Genomic DNA, 18,171 nt, shown 5'->3' with positions numbered 1-18,171 from the left:
CGTCTCTAACCTGAGGTACCACTGTACATTGTTGGGTTACCACAGTCTCCTCAACCCTGGTCTAGAAAGCACTGGCCTCTAACCCTCTTACCATGAAGTTATGACAATTCTTAGACCCAATATGAACCGGAACCCAATACTTCAGAGGGGAAAGATGCTGTTCTTATTGTCTCCTGTTCTGAGGATATTTGGTGGTTTGGTGCAGGACCCACAAAGTGGTAACGTGCCGCAGTGTACATGTAATAACCGCTTGGGTAGCCAGTCATTTGTATCATCTGCCAAGTGGCGAGGAGCATTTTTCCAACGTGCGTCAGGTTTGCAAGTGCAGTAAACGAAACATCACATATTTATGCTTTTATAAATGATGGAACTTCTTATTATTAGCATGGCCAAGAGCTGGCTGGATGAGGCATCCAGAGCTTGCTCAGTTGATTCTGACACAGCCCAGCATCTGCCAAGGCCTGGCTGAGGTGGCAAAGTGGCTGTGGTCTATGGAATTCCATGCTGAAGGTATCTCATGTGCCAGACTTGCCTGCTAAAGAATGTCCCTGGAAGCCCGCCAGATTTCAAGGCTGAACATATTGCAGAAGACATCTTTATTTGAACTAGATTTTCATGCTATTCAGCAGGAATGGGATGATACAATCCTGGCACTACATTTGTGGGTCTCATCCAATCTGGATACTAATGTTGTTGCCTACACCAAGGTAGTGGTTGCTACCCTGAGTCCTTGGAAGCAGAGATGTCAGATTAGCGAGAAATTCAAATACATTAAATAAAAGTTATAGCCAAATTATACGTGAATTATACAATTCCCTCATGCCATCCTCGGTGGAAGATTCCTTCCCATCCACATCCAATAACGAACTTGGCAACACTTCAGAGTCTAACCCTGTCCAAACAATCATTCTCTCACCAAAATATTATCAAGAACCCTGGAGTTGAGAACTTCCATGCCCCCCTCAGATAATGCAAGACCAAGAATTGTCACATAGCCCAAAGATTAAGGCCTTCTGGGAGATGATATATAATGAAATGAAAAAGGTACTTAAATGTACCTTCCCTAAGAAACCAGAGGCTTTTCTCCTGGGCATTGTCGGCCAAATGGTGTCAAAGAAAGACAGAACTTGTTTTATGTATGCAACAACAGCTGCAAGAATACTCATCGCAAAGTATTGGAAGACACAAGATCTACCCACCATGGAAGAATGGCAGACGAAGGTGATAGACTATATGGGACTGGCCGAAATGACTGGCAGAATCCGGGACCAGGGGAAAGAGACAGCGGAAGAAGATTGGAGGAAATTTAAAATCTATCTTAAGAAATATTGCAAAATTAATGACTGCTAAAATGTTGTGGTTATAGAAAATAGGGGATTATAGAAGCAAAAGATTAAGTAAAAGAAAAGAATGAGGAAAAAGTAGATAAAATTAAGGGGGAGGATTTGCTGAAATAATTTGAGAATTCGGATGCAGAAAGGGGAGGTATGGGGAAGTCGGAGAAGTAAGTTTTAAGAAAAAAAAGGTTTTGAAATTATGCATGTTTGTCTTTGTGTGTGTATCTGTGTATTGTGTACTTTGTGTGTCTGTTAAAATTTGTGAAAAGCCAATAAATATTTATTTTAAAAAAAAAGAATTGTCACATAACATGGGAAAGGGGCATAACCCTGTGCCCATTACTCACACATGGGCAATGCCAGGCTCACTGGCACTGGGGAGCAAGATCACATTTTAGCCCACCTTCCATGTCACATTTGTCTCATGCAACAACCATGAGTTGCATGTGGCTTTCTGTGCAGGTGTCCCAACTGAGCAGAACCCTCATGGGCAAGTGAGAGCTCACCTGTGGGGAATCACCTTACAGAGAGCCACGCACAATGTGCGGTTGCTAGAAGCAGAGACCATGACATCAGGGAGCAGGGCTAAAAGCGCCCGCTCCTCAATGGACACAGCATAGCCCTCGACACAGGTAATGTGTGCATAGGGCTTACGCATTTCATAAAGCAACATTGCATCATTAATCTTGCCAAGCGGTAAAAATATGAGCAACAGATACGTGGTAAAGCAGGTGATAAAACACTAGTACGGACTCCATATAGAACGAGGGAGCATGTTACAGCCCAAAATTTAACTGTTATGTATTCAGTGGTTTATGTTTGCCTGAGCTTGAGTCTGGATTCTGAGCCCCTGTGTTCTGATTTGATTCATGGTAGCCAATCGCAGAGCATTTCAGGATTTGGGCCTCCACCATTGGCCCTTAAACTCTGAGTTATGATTCGCAGCTTGGAAGTTTAGACAGCCAATCACGTTGGGAGTGGCCCAGGCCTTCAGAAATGTATATAAGCAGTTGCTTTGCCCCTGTTGTCCAGTTCTGTTAGTTCAATAAAAGTCCTTGCTATTATCACTGTGTCTTGCCTTGTGGAACCCACCTACACTTCACTAACACTGTTCTTATGATGCTTTCAATAAGAAAAGGATAAGCATGTGTTTTAGGGATGCGGGTGGCGCTGTGGGTAAAACCTCAGCGCCTAGTACTTGCCGATCGCATGGTTGGCGGTTCGACTCCCCGCAGCGGGGTGCGCTCCCGTTGCTCGGTCCCAGCGCCCGCCAACCTAGCAGTTCGAAAGCACCCCCGGGTGCAAGTAGATAAATAGGGACCGCTTACCAGCAGGAAGGTAAACAGTGTTCCGTGTGCTGTGCTGGCTCGCCAGATGCAGCTTGTCACGCTGGCCACGTGACCCGGAAGTGTCTGCGGACAGCGCTGGCTCCCGGCCTCTAGAGTGAGATGAGCGCACAACCCTAGAGTCTGGCAAGACTGGACCGTACGGGCAGGGTTACCTTCTCCTTTAAGCATGTGTTTAAGCTCCCACTTAAATTAATGGATGTAAAAGGTGCCTAACTTTGTGGTCTATGGTTTTCAGACTTGGCACTCTTCCGTAAGGAGATGCAAGGAGTGGAAAGGGGAGCTGGTGTCTCCCTAAGATGCTTCCCAGACCAGGTTTTTTTTTTCAGGCATTCCAAAAGAGACCACTTTTGTCGAAGCAGCACAGACAACCGTGTGGAACAATATTCATTTTCTGTTTCACACGTGCTTCTGGAATTCAGTGCAGGGCCTGTGGCCCTCTAGATGTTTGCTCATATGTAGATGTAATATATGACACTCCAGATGTCATCAGATTGTCATTCCCACCAGCCCCAGGCAACATGGCCAACGGGCAGAGATGATGGGGGAGCCACAGGTTATCCAGAGAGAGAAGAAGAAGAAGAAGAAGAAGAAGAAGAAGAAGAGGAGGAGGAGGAGGAGGAGGAGGAGGAGGAGGAGGAGTTTGGATTTGATATCCCGCCTTTCACTCCCCTTCAGGAGTCTCAAAGCGGCTAACATTCTCCTTTCCCTTCCTCCCCCACAACAAACACTCTCTGAGGTGAGTGGGGCTGAGAGACTTCAAAGAAGTGTGACTGGCCCAAGGTCACCCAGCAGCTGCATGTGGAGGAGCGGAGACGCGAACCCGGTTCCACAGATTACAAGACTACCGCTCTTAACCACTACACCACACTGGCTCCAGAGAGTAGCTCCTGACTCTTCAGTGCTGAGTATTGCATGCACCAAAACTCAGAAGACCAGAGACAAGGAGGGGTCCTATAGTCAGTCCTGGAGTGGAATTGGCTCATACTTTGAACTCATCTCCTTTAAAGCTAAGGACCCATGTGACAGAGGTCACATGGGTCCTCCATGGCTTGATTTGAAACCCATGTTTTTAAATTAAAACTCATGTTTTTAAATTAAAACTCATGTTTTTAAATCAGCCATTTTTCATGTTTCAAAGCTGAATTCAGTAGTCAGACAGGAAGCACAAATGTTTCCCCATCAAATTATGGATGTAGCAAGAGGGCTGTGGCGTTACATTCATCGGATAGCATTGTGAGATTTTGGTTGGGGGTTTGTTTTTGTTCTTCTTCTGAAAAAGAATTCATTATAATTGATTTTCAGTCCTCTGCTTTACATGCCTTAAAACAAGTAATTAGCTCCAGCACTCCAAGCCTCATCACTTTGTGACTGGAAAATTAATCATGAAGAAATCTCCCTTTTATTCTGATCAAGTTATAAAGCTTGGGATTGGTTTATAAAAAACAGATGTTTACATTCTGTTTTCCTCCTGTTTCACCAATGACATCATGAGAAGCAAGTATTTAAGCAGAGCCATGCAAAATGTACACAGTAAAAACCCCAAACCATTGAAAACTACCCTCCTCTACAAATCCTTGCCGCTAGAAAATTCAGCTCAGGTTCACCGAAACCTTCACATAACTTGGGGAGTGAAGATCCCCAAGGCCGCGCTCCCACTCTGTATACATTTTTTAAAATCAAGAATGTACGTCTTTGGACTCTGGATGTTAGCCCACGCTTCTTGCAAGATTGTTATGTTTATTGCTGACACATTTATAAGCCATCCCCTCAGCAATGCCGACTCTTTGCATTTTTGCAGGAAAAAGAAGTAGGACCCCCAGTCCCACGATGCATTGCCCAAACTAGCGTACTCTAGATGTCCCCCTCCCAGCCCCAACCACATGACCAGTGGTCAGCTATAATGGGATCTGTCGTCCAAAACAACTGGAGAGTACCTGGTTGGTAACAGAATCCAGGATAAAGCCATAGGGCTTCCAAGAAGGTCCTTGTTCCAGAGAGAACAGAATGTCCAACCCCCCCCCCCCTCTCCTTCCTCAAGTCCAGCACTTCTTTTGCTGAAACAGACCCATCGGGTGGGCCAGAAACCTGGCCTAAATTAACTCAGCATCCAGGAAATCAGTGTGGTCCAACATGCCTAACCAAAAGAATAAGCAAATCCCCAAACAAAAAGTCAGGCAGAAGTTGGAGTTCACTTAAAGGAATACAGCGGATGAAAGTATACAGGAGCTGGGGGTTGGGATGCAAAATCTTCTTTCCACAACCCTGCAGGCACAGTATTGAGATGATATCTTTCCTTCAGATTACATGGGCTAGCGCACAGCAGGGTTCATCCCCAAACACTCCTTTCTCACAAAGCTTCTGTTGTGGTAACGCAATCTCCGCACGTATACCACATACTTGCAACCACAGATATTCAAACCATTTCCCTTCTCATAAACACTCAGCTTTTCCCTCACACCTCAACGATCCCTTCTTCCTTGAGCAGAACGATCAATATCAACACCGTTTTTTAAAATAAAAAAAACAGATTTAACTTTGCTTGATCGTACCATTTGCTGTGTTGATGTTTCCATCTGCCTCTCCCGCTTTGCTATCAACTTTGGTCTTTTTTGCCTTTTGTTGAAAGGGCTTCCACTGAATAAAGCACCCTTTTCAGAAAGGGGTGAGGGGGATTCGCTGCTTTTTGACTAGAATGTTCCAGAACACAATGCAAATATCCAAAGCATCTAGAAACACAAATGGTGGCTTGCAAGAAATTACCGTATTTTTCGCTCCATAAGGCGCACCGGACCATAGGGCACACCTAGTTTTTAGAGGGGGAAATCAAGAAAAAAAAATCTTGGCCGCACCAGTCCCTTCTCCCTCCTGGGGAAAAGCCCGCAAGAGCTGCGCAGAGCTTGTGTGTGGCTCCTTGGGCTTTTCCTGCCTGCCTCCCCCCTGCATTCGCTCCATAAGATGCACACACATTTCCCCTTACTTTTTAGGAGGGAAAAGGTGTGCATTATGGAGCGAAAAATACGGTAACTTCGCTGCCGCCGCTGGAGAAAGGTAATTTCCACGCCACTCCAAATGGCACTAATGGGCAACCAATGAGTCTAGTGGTTCTGTCTATTAAAATTATACAAATTATACAATTGTCTCAGAGTGAATGGAACTAAAGAGCAGAGCCAGGACAGCAGACAAGGTGAGCAACCCAGAGGAGGCGCAAAATGTTTATCAGGAAGTAACTCGGCCAAACAGCACATGGATAGATCAGAGGAAACAGAGCAGATCCACAGCATACATTTAAAGCACCTGGCTTCCCTTTGAGAAATCCTGGGAATTGTAGTTTCCTATGGGTGCTGGGCATTGTAGCCATGTGCATGGGAAACTACACTTCCCATAATTCTTTGGGGGGGGCGCCATGTTCTTTAAATCTGGATCTGCCCTCAGAGTGTGAACTTTGAAGCAGACACGTTTAATAAAGGACCTTGTTTCATCGAACTCAGGCCTCAAGCCAACACTTGAAACAAGGAGAGTTCCAATTCATACTCTGCGTTCATTTCAGAAATGAGTGGAAATTTAACAGATCCCCCTCCGTTTGGTTCAATTCTAATTTTCTTCTGAAATGAAATTTATATCCCGCCTTCTTGCAACACAGAACACAAGGCGGTGTTCCATAGGGCAGATTTCCCTCCAGATATTGTTGCACTCTTAACTTCTGTCACTCCTAGCCAGCATGGCCAATAGTCAGGGGTAGTGGCAGTGGTAGTTCAACAGCATCTTGGCACCCAGGGATGATGAAAGCTTTTGTGTGGTGTCCCATCCGGGTACCAACCAGATCCATACCAGTTTAGCTGCAGCGCAGTTGCTGCATCTTGTTTCTTTACACTATGTCCTCAGACCAGTTGTTAGCAACCACCCCACTCAAGGGACACAATGCAAGGATAACAATTGATAATAAAAAAAATTGCAAATCATCCCCCCTTCATTAATCACTAAATATGTGATGAGCTAAAGCTGTTGCTTTAATTTAAAAACCTTATGATCAGCACTGATAGTTCATTTAGCAAAGATGTCATAAGTATATACATTTCCACTTTGCATTTCCCTGTTCTTAAATTGTTTGTGTACACTGCATTTTATTGCCAAGCCGCTCTGAAATCCTTTGCTGTCAAAAGCAATTGATCAATGAAATAAATAGCCTTTACTTTTCCCAGGTACCCAAATCCTTTGCTATTCCTGAAGGCAAGTATCGAGTGTTAACCACGTGGTGCACATCTCAGCAAAGCATTCATACATTTAATGTTGAAAGTAAAGAAAGGGAGGAGGGAATCGAGGAAATTCCTGCAGTTTTTCGGAGACCTGATAAACATCTGTTGGGGTGGTTTAGGTATAATGCGTTTTGCCTCAATACAAGGAAGTTGAACTATTAGACTCTTGAGGGTGCTTTTCAATTCTGTGGTTCTGGGCTTTGAATCACTCCTTCCTGCAGTTTGGAACAACAGTGATTCCTTCCTAGAGCTTGCTTGAACTATGAGTTCAAAAAAGCCAGAGGCCTCGGCACTACTTCACATGTTTGGCAATCACAGCATTAGTACTGTAGGAAGACTACATACTGCTGGACTCGCTGAGCCTCCGTCAGAACAGCTTCCTAAAAGCCCATCTTGAAAAACCATCACCGTATCCTCTGAAGTACGCCATAAAAAGAAAAATTAGACCTTTTCTCGTGGCAAAATATTCCATGCTGCAGTGGCCCAAGAATCACATGGATTTATTTTTACTGTTTTCCACTTCCTCTCTTCTTTGCCCCACAGAAATTTCATATAAGTGTCATTGTGATTCACAGCTGAAGGGCTTGGGAAATATAACCGCATGTGGTATAAAAGAAAGGCAGCGCATTGTTCAAAGTAGATTATCCTGAATGTCAATCCACCTTTTATAGGCGCATAGCTCTCCAGCACATGGGGCTTTGATTAATTGCGTGTTGCCGTTTTCCAGGATGGAATTGATTCTTTGCACCTAAAAGGACGCCGATCTGTGATGCGTCTCAGAACATCGGGGCTATTTTCTGTTCCAAATGTGGGTGCCGAAATTTATAAAATATGAAGGCTGGGGCAGGATGCTGTCACGGCACTCTGGGCCATCAAAGAAGCCAGAGAGACTTTTGCAACTCCAGTTCTGAGCAAGGAACCCAGGATCGTAGAAACACAGAGTGGTTGAGTTGGAAGGGACCCCAAGGGATCTTGTCTCCCTGCCCCCGCCCCCCGTAATGGGCAGATGACGGCAGGACCGGATGACTCACTTTGCCCTGGGCTTCTGGCAAGGCCAAAGCACCTTGTGGTGCTTCCCAAGCTTCCCAGAAGCCTTCCATAAATACCATCTTCCCCAAGTCCTCCCTAACTAATGTACAGGATTCTTGGGAGGGACTTTTAGAATCAGAGAGTTGGAAGGGACCATGAGGGTCATCTAGTCCAACTCCCTGAAATTTGGGGTGTTGTTGTTTTTTGCTCGAACCCATGACTCTACCGATTTTAGTTTGGCTCTGGGCAACCAAGAAGGTCAGAGCAGCGAGAGGGAGACTTGCACTCCTTCAGCAATGTGAAGAGGTGGTGGCTAAGAGGACCTTCATTATACACCTTTAGGTGCCAGGCAAAAACATTCCTTTTTAACCAGGCCTTTGGTTGACCTGATTGACATCCTATACCAAGCTTCCTCAACCTCGGCCCTCCAGATGTTTTGGGACTACAATTCCCACCATCCCTGACCACTGGTCCTGCTAGCTAGGGATCATGGGAGTTGTAGGCCAAAAAAACATCTGGAGGGCCGAGGTTGAGGAAGCCTATCCTATACCCTTTTAAAATGCGGCTCTTTTTCAGGAGGGGCGTTATAGGGTTGTTGTTTTTATTTTGATTATATATATTGAGGTTTTTATGTTGATCTTTTCTGTGAAACGCCCTGAGACCTCCAGGTATAGGGCGGTATATAAATTCAAAGAAGAAGAAGAAGAGTTTGGATTTGATATCCCGCTTTATCACTACCCTACGGAGTCTCAAAGCAGCTAACATTCTCCTTTCCCTTCCTCCCCCACAACAAACACTCTGTGAGGTGAGTGGGGCTGAGAGACTTCAGAGAAGCGTGACTAGCCCAAGGTCACCCAGCAGCTGCATGTGGAGGAGCGGGGAAGCGAACCCAGTTCACCAGATTGCAAGACTACCGCTCTTAACCGCTACAGCACACTTGATCTAAAATAAGAAGAAGAAGGAGGAGGAGGAGGAGGAGGAGGGGCTGGGAGAGGGAGAGGAGATGGGCCTGGTGACTAATAAGAGTGTGGGAGAGGGAAGAAGGAAGAGAGGAGAAGAACTGAAGTGAGATGGGGCTTGAAGAGAAGAAGGTACCTCAGGGGAAGCATAACCTTGGCTCAGGGGTTCCCAGTGTGGTGCCCATGAACTCCCATGAAGGCCTTCCCTGGCATCCATAAGGTCCCTTCCCACACTGAAATGAAGCATTCTGCTGTAGCAAACACAATGCACTGTGGTGTGCACTTGGTTGCAGTGTGTCTGCCTGGCACCCACAAGTTTCTCCAGTTTGCAAATGGGGCCAAAATAGTTAGCGATCCCTTCTTCAGCTTGTCTGCCGTGTGCTCCATCGATCCTTTGCTAAGGTTCACTGATGGGTCGCTAACTCAACAACAAAATGGCGGTGGCGCCATTTTAGCCACATAACCATTCGCACTCTGATACTGAGCTTGCTGTCGGTATATAGGTTATTATTGCTGTTATTATTATTTTTCATTTCATTTCTATACCGCTTTATATTTTTAAGAAAAAAATCTCAAAGCAGTTTACAGCACATTAGGCGCCAGGGTTATAACTGTTTACAACTTCATGTTCCTGTTGCTTGTAGTTAGATGAACTTTTGGCTAAAAACAAAGGAATGAACCATGATTTCAAAATCTTTTTGGGGGGGGACATCACCCCGAAATCAATAAATCAATTTTTGTATATGGAACTGTATAATATGTAATATGCATAGCATGTATTATAATGTAGGAAAAACAGAGCTTGCAAATTTTCCAATACTTGTACAATGTTTTTATACAATGTACGACACACATCCCTTCTTATTGCTCAGAATAAATCAAGGTTGCAGTTTGTCTCTGTTTCTGCCGCAAGAACCATGAAGTTCCCTATCACTTTGAATGCACGTTCTGCGCACCGATTACCGGTAGTTCTTGGTATCTGGAGTGGCTCCTGTTTACAGTGATTCTCCAATACAGTTTTAGGAAGTTCCTGACAGCTGTAAAAAGTTCTAAACGGTTCCATAAAGGTGTTTTTTTTAAAGTGCTAATACATATGAGTAGAAACGTTATATATACGGCGATTCCAGCTTCATTTGGGGCTGACCATTTTTCACAACTGAGAAGAATTACGGTAGTCCCTTTTCCAGTATTTCTAAGCAAGAGTTCATCCCTTTAGGATACAGGAAATCGTTTTTGTTTGTTTGTTTTTTGAAGTCAAAAAGTTATAACCCTAATAGGCACAGGATGGAAAGGTCCTCGATTATATATAGCCCTCAGGACTGGATTGTTTCTTCCTTCTCCCAAGCCTCTACAAACAAGTCTTCACACTTTTAAGTGTTTTGAACGCTTCACAGACTAGATTTAAAGCACCACTCTCGGCTTTGCATGGTTTCTGGTAAAGAGGAATAATTTGTATTTTGCTGTGACAGTTCCTCATGAAAACACTGGTTTTGGTGGAAGGGGGAAGAGAGTCTAAAGACTTTTCCTTGCCTTAAAACATCAACATTACGCTGCAGATGCTCAAAATATCATTTGTGCCACTGAAGAATGCACATCTGTTCAACGTATGGCACAGAATTATTTCAAGAGCTCGAGTATATAGGATCTATTGTCAGGGTATCCATAATGACTGCCTTAGCATGGGAATTTTGATGACCCAGAAGGTAGCTTTCAATTCTATCCATCCAAGCCATCTGACAACACAAAAACGCTGTATACTATTAATCTGACTTTGAAAATGTACTGTTATTTAATGCTGGGTTGCTACAGAATTATTCATTAACACGGAAAAGAGGGCTAAGCTTCTCACGTTCCTCTCAAAATCTTTGCCTACATTTTTTTATTTCAAAAATCCAGTAGGTTTAACAAGGGATGTAAAAGCCACTATCACCCTCTACTGGTATATTAGACGAAATCTCTTCACACAAAGGGCACAATCCAGGGACAAACATTAAGAACTTTTCAGTCTCATTGATTGCAAAATGAGATGTTAAGGTGGGCAGCGGGGGGCAACCCTACCATGACCCAGAGTGAGGCGGCCACCTCAGGCGGCAGATTCTGAAAAACCAGGCGGAATTGCAAGATGGAGGACAGATTGTGTGCCACACAATCTGCCCTGTGGTCCGAGTTAGCAGGCACTGGATTGTTTGTTTTTTCAGCAAGTAGTTTGTTTGTTTTCCTTTTGGATGAAGGCATTTCAGGAACCATAGATTGACTTTGGTTGGGCAGTCCACAAAAACCTGCATCTAGCACCAGTTCTTGGGGATTATTTGTTGTTGTTGTTGTTTAGTCGTGTCCAACTCTTCGTGACCCCATGGACCAGAGCACACCAGGCACTCCTGTCTTCCACTGCCTCCCGCAGTTTGATCAAATTCATGCTGGTAGCTTCGAGAACACTATCCAACCATCTCGTCCTCTGTCGTCCCCTTCTCCTTGTGCCCTCCATCTTTCCCAATATCAGAGTCTTTTCCAGGGAGTCTTCTCTTCTCATGAGGTGGCCAAAGGATAGGAGTCTCAGCTTCACGATCTGTCCTTCCAGTGAGCACTCAGGGCTGATTTCCTTAAGAATGGATAGGTTTGACCTTCTTGCAGTCCATGGGACTCTCAAGAGTCTCCTCCAGCACCATAATTCAAAAGCATCAATTCTTCGGCGATCAGCTTTCTTTATGGTCCAGCTCTCACTTCCATACATCACTACTGGGAAAACCATAGCTTTTACTATACGGACCTTTGTTGGCAAGGTGATGCGTTTTTGCGCATCTTCCTTGAAATTATGAATCGCTTCAGAGAGGGATCCATTTTGGGCATTACTGTGAAGAACAGCATGGACACTGATAGTCCTATATAAATAACGGGGGACACCACCAGATAATCTCAGATAAGAGTACAACTTTTCTATAGTTATGGTTGACATGAAAACCTAATTCCCAGACAAGAACTCTTTCCTATTTATATAAATTTACACCACACGCACATACCTATTCTATCGCCTTTCTCTTCCCTTTCTTCCCGTCCCCCACAGCAGAATACGCTACCCTTAATTTTGCAAAGGATAACAAGCCAGATATTTCTTTCTCTCTTGTAAAATGACCCGGCAAAGTTCATACCAAAGCATACAAAAACAAAACAAAACACAGTGCTCCCCAAATCCTTGTCATATGGAGCCATTTCCTGCAGCCCCTACTGAAACTATGGAACGTCTCTCTGAAATATTTGGCCTATAGCCCTGCTCTCAAATAGAACACAGGAACTTGCCTACCTCCTACAAGTCTCTCTGGAATTGGCAAGCTTTGCTATTTAAAATAAAAATAAAAATTCCACTTTAAAAAAATGATTTAAACCTGCTCACCGGTGCAGTGTTAAATAACCGACATTAAAATGTTCCTCACTACCTTTAAAAAAAGAAGAAGTTTGGAGCTTATATTACAGACTTCTTGAAACGGGGGCTTTTCAAAGTATGCATTTTCCATCAAGCCTCGGTGTTAGCTTTGAAGTTCTGTGAGGCTATTAGTTAGCACTTTATGCCCCAGTTTAATTTTCCAAAAAGGACACATTGGGTGGAGAAATAAAACTGTATTACCAACACAAGACCCCTTCTACTATATGCACTCTTAACTTTAATGAAGAGGAACAAAAAACAGAACTGTGTCCCTCTGAATATTTTCCGCACTGACTCTGTACAGTGGAACCTCGGGTTAAGAACTTAATTCATTCCGGAGGTCCATACTTAACCTGAAACTGTTCTTAATCTGAAGCACCACTTTAGCTAATGGGGCCTCCCGCTGCTGCCGCGCCGCCGGAGCACGATTTCTGTTCTTAACCTGAAGCAAAGTTCTTAACCTGAAGCACTAATTCTGGGTTAGAGGAGTGTGTAACCTGAAGCGTATGTAACCTGAAGCGTATGTAACCCGAAGTACCACTGTAATCTTTTTAGACTACTTCTCAACTAGGATACTTATGGATCAATGCAGACTAAGAAACAGATCTAGGTTTTTTTATTCAGTACAGTACTGAGGTTCAAGATTTTTCGCTTCCCACCCCCTGGTGACAAAATTTAAACCAGACCAGTAAATATCCACTTGCCTGGCCACCTTTAGTGTGTAAGAATTCTCTCCAGGGCTCAGGGCCAATACATTTTTCTACCTGAGATGCAACAGCAAATGCCACTCACGCATGCGCACACATCAAAATCTAGCACCAAAACCTGACCAAGTTACTTTAACTTCCGAGGCAGAAAAATCCAACAAGCATCTCTCCCTGGGAATCAAACTCAATTGATAATAAATAATGTAACAATTTGTTGTCCTTTCAGGATACCCCAAATCAGCTGCTTGTGGCAAAGCGGGTTCTCCTTCATGGAGAGCACGTGTTGCGGTGGGAGCAACCATGACATCCCCTGTTGCTGGGCAGGTTAGTTTGGATGGCCACGGATTTGACGGGGCACCTCCAATGTTGCTGGGGGAAATTGATTGTTGCAATTTTATTTGATTGATGGGGGTACTATATAGGTCCCTGTGCGCAGCGTTGAGCTTCTTCTTTTCGGTACGCCCATCGGATCACCCTCCCACCCTTCCTTTATTTAGGGTTTGTTTGCGCTGACCTTGCTATGCCTGTCATGGGGTCGTCTGCTTTGAAGCAGGGGCCTGGTAGGAATTTTACCATTTGACTGATTGGCTGAAGAAGAAGAAGAAGAGTTTGGATTTGATATCCCGCCTTTCACTCCCCTTCAGGAGTCTCAAAGCGGCTAACAATCTCCTTTTTCCCTTCCTCCCCCACAACAAACACTCTGTGAGGTGAGTGGGGCTGAGAGACTTCAGAGAAGTGTGACTGGCCCAAGGTCACCCAGCAGCTGCATGTGGAGGAGCAGAGACGCGAACCCGGTTCCCATTTGGGTTTTGCCTACTGCGTAGCAAATCGTCACAACTTGTAAGTTGCGGCTAGGCATTGGTAGAGGGGATGTGGTTGGCTGTGCCTGCCCCTCCAATGCTGCTGCTGCAAGGGTATTCCATTATCCAGGGGCTCGCCATGCTTTTGTCTGAACCCCTGGCAAGGGACTAGGGCAATGCAAGAGCCCCTGGGAGCATTTGGGGAGAGATGTGAGCCTGGCACCCAGTTTATTCTCTCTCCAAAATTGCTTACCCTTTCAGACTTCCGCAGGGGTGCGGTTGTCAGTTCTGTTCCTACCTCCAAGTGGGAACAGATAGTCGCTAACCAATGCCTAAGCAACCACTCACATACTGTAATTCAATAAAGTTGTGGCCAAAATTATGCCAAAAACCAAAACAAAAATTATGTGTGAACGTTTTTTTTTTTTTATTCAGGGGTGTCTTGAGGGTCCTCAACACGCAACTGCCTTGCTCTGCGCAATAGCAGGAGTGGCCTTGACAGGGGAAAACTTTTTGTAGTTTGAACTAAAAGAGTTAGCTCTTCCCATTACCACTGCCATTACTGCGCTCGTTGACTTTCTCTAATTATTACTGTTCTTTTGGTGTATAAGCTTTTGGTCTCACTCATCCTTGCTCCATCAGTTATAAGACTGGAGCAGGGAACTTCCTCTCCGGGATGTTGAAGAACTCATTTCAGCAGGAAGTCAACTCATTCCTGTCCACTGCAGTCCCCTCTGACAAGAAGGACACTTCACAATACATCCAACCTAACAATTCAGAAATACAGTGGTACCTCGGGTTAAGTACTTAATTCGTTCTGGAGGTCAGTACTTAACCTGAAACTGTTCTTAACCTGAAGCACCACTTTAGCTAATGGGGCCTCCTGCTGCTGCTGCCGTGCCGCCGGAGCACAATTTCTGTTCCCATCCTGAAGCAAAGTTCTTAACCTGAAGCACTATTTCTGGGTTAGCGGAGTCGGTAACCTGAAGCGTATGTAACCTGAAGTGTATGTAACCTGAGGTACCACTGTACACGAAAGGGCGCTTTAGTAAAGGTATATTTTGAGTTTGTTTTCTGCTCAGTTAGTCCTTTCAGTTGGTCAAAAAAATATCATTCTGACCTTTAAACAATCTGACGGGCAAACCAAAATGGCGGTGCTACATAATATAAGCACAGCAAGGGGCTGGGAAATGTTACTGCAAATTACCGCTCTGCTTTTTGAGACTCAAGGAGATCAAGCACATACAACCCTTAGCACATGGACGTGACAGGCCATTGCATTAATCCTGATAGCCAAACTTCAATGTCTTCCTGTACAGATATTTCACACAAATCAATGGCATTAATTTTACAGCGCAAAGCTATTGTAGCTTCAACAAAGCATACCTGCGCAACTTAAATCCCACTGCACCCAAAGCAGCCTGCCGAAAATACATCAGGATTCATCCTGGGTGATTTAGGGTTTCTAGAGTCTGTGTCATCTTGGTTGCCCTCCTCTGCGCACATTCATTTCTCTCACTGTTTTTTTAAATAGTAGCATAATATTGACCGGTGTGAATTGTACTTAGTGCTGCAAACTTTCCTCACAGGGTAGTTGTTCCACCGCCTTGATGATTTTGGTTCCTCTTTTCTGAACCTTTTCCAAATCTACAATACAGTGGTACCCCGCAAGACGAACGCCTCGCAAGACGGAAAACCCGCTAGACGAAAGGGTTTTCCGTTTTGGAGGCGCTTCGCAAAACGAATTTCCCTATGGGCTTGCTTCGCAAGACGACAGCCCATAGGGAAATCTCAGGGACAGCGGGGAAGCGCAGCGCGTCTTCCCCACTGTCCTCGGACCTCCTCCCGCCGCCGGCTTCGGAACGAAGCTCCGATGCCCGGCGGCGGAGGGGGAACGTCTCCTCCCGCCGCGCGGCATCGGGACGAAGCCCAGATGCCGGGCGGCGGAGGGGGAAAGCCTCCCGCTGCCGCGCGGCATCGGGACGAAGCCCCGGTGCCGGGCGGCGGAGGGGGAAAGCCTCCCGCCGCCGCGCGGCATCGGGACGAAGCCCCGGTGCCGGGCGGCGGAGGGGGAACATCTCCCCCCGCCGCGCGGCATCGGGACGAAGCCCCGGTGCCGGGCGGCGGAGGGGGAAAGCCTCCCGCCGCCGCGCGGCATCGGGACGAAGCCCCGGTGCCGGGCGGCGGAGGGGGAACGTCTCCCCCCGCCGCGCGGCATCGGGACGAAGCCCCGGTGCCGGGCGGCGGAGGGGGAACTTCTCCCCCCGCCGCGCGGCATCGGGAGGAAGCCCCGATGCCCGGCGGCGGAGGGGGAACGTCTCCCCCCGCCGCGCGGCATCGGGACGAAGCCCCGGTGCCGGGCGGCGGAGGGGGAAAGCCTCCCGGTGCCGGGCGGCGGAGGGGGAAAGCCTCCCGCCGCCGCGCGGCATCGGGACGAAGCCTCGGTGCCGGGCGGCGGAGGGGGAAAGCCTCCCGCCCCGGTGCCGGGCGGCGGAGGGGGAACGTCTCCCCCCGCCGCGCGGCATCGGGACGAAGCCCCGGTGCCGGGCGGCGGAGGGGGAAAGCCTCCCGCCGCCGCGCGGCATCGGGACGAAGCCCCGGTGCCGGGCGGCGGAGGGGGAACGTCTCCCCCCGCCGCGCGGCATCGGGACGAAGCCCCGGTGCCGGGCGGCGGAGGGGGAACTTCTCCCCCCGCCGCGCGGCATCGGGAGGAAGCCCCGATGCCCGGCGGCGGAGGGGGAACGTCTCCCCCCGCCGCGCGGCATCGGGACGAAGCCCCGGTGCCGGGCGGCGGAGGGGGAACTTCTCCCCCCGCCGCGCGGCATCGGGACGAAGCCCCGGTGCCGGGCGGCGGAGGGGGAACGTCTCCCCCCGCCGCGCGGCATCGGGACGAAGCCCCGGTGCCGGGCGGCGGAGGGGGAACTTCTCCCCCCGCCGCGCGGCATCGGGACGAAGCCCCGGTGCCGGGCGGCGGAGGGGGAAAGCCTCCCGCCGCCGCGCGGCATCGGGACGAAGCCCCGGTGCAGGGCGGCGGAGGGGGAACGTCTCCCCCCGCCGCGCGGCATCGGGACGAAGCCCCGGTGCCGGGCGGCGGAGGGGGAACTTCTCCCCCCGCCGCGCGGCATCGGGAGGAAGCCCCGATGCCCGGCGGCGGAGGGGGAACGTCTCCCCCCGCCGCGCGGCATCGGGACGAAGCCCCGGTGCCGGGCGGCGGAGGGGGAAAGCCTCCCGGTGCCGGGCGGCGGAGGGGGAAAGCCTCCCGCCGCCGCGCGGCATCGGGACGAAGCCTCGGTGCCGGGCGGCGGAGGGGGAAAGCCTCCCGCCGCCGCGCGGCATCGGGACGAAGCCCCGGTGCCGGGCGGCGGAGGGGGAACGTCTCCCCCCGCCGCGCGACATCGGGACGAAGCCCCGGTGCCGGGCGGCGGAGGGGGAAAGCCTCCCGCCGCCGCGCGGCATCGGGACGAAGCCCCGGTGCCGGGCGGCGGAGGGGGAACGTCTCCCCCCGCCGCGCGGCATCGGGACGAAGCCCCGGTGCCGGGCGGCGGAGGGGGAACTTCTCCCCCCGCCGCGCGGCATCGGGAGGAAGCCCCGATGCCCGGCGGCGGAGGGGGAACGTCTCCCCCCGCCGCGCGGCATCGGGACGAAGCCCCGGTGCCGGGCGGCGGAGGGGGAACTTCTCCCCCCGCCGCGCGGCATCGGGACGAAGCCCCGGTGCCGGGCGGCGGAGGGGGAACTTCTCCCCCCCGCCGCGCGGCATCGGGACGAAGCCCCGATGCCCGGCGGCGGAGGGGGAACGTCTCCCCCCGCCGCGCGGCATCGGGACGAAGCTCCGATGCCGGGAGGGGGAGGGGGAAAGCCTTCTCCCGCCGCCCGGCATCGGATGGCTTTTCTGAAGACTTGGGGTGGGAGGAGGGTTTTCCTTCCCACCGCCAACATTCAGAATGCTGTTCTGAATGTTGGCGGTGGGGAGGAAAAACCCTCCTCCCACGCAAGCCCCGGGAACAGAGGGAAAGCGCTGCGCCCCTTCCCCTCTGTTCCCGTACCTGTGCTGAAGGCTTGCGGTGCGGAGAAAAGCCCTTCTCCGCACCGCCAGCCTGGCAAGCGGTTTCCCTAGGAACGCATTAATTGATTTTCAATGCATTCCTATGGGAAACCGTGCTTCGCAAGACGAAAAACCCGCAAGAAGAAAAAACTTGCGGAACGAATTAATTTCGTCTTGCGAGGCACCACTGTATCCTTTTGGAGGTGAGGTGAGCATAACTGTACACAGTATTCCAAATGCAAGAGTCGAAACAAAAAGAGATTATGAAGAGCTCCAG

This window comes from Podarcis liolepis (genome assembly GCF_965112155.1).
Source record: "Podarcis liolepis genome assembly, chromosome: 6".
NCBI classification, from domain to species: Eukaryota; Metazoa; Chordata; class Lepidosauria; order Squamata; family Lacertidae; genus Podarcis; species Podarcis liolepis.
This window is presented reverse-complemented; position numbering follows the sequence as displayed.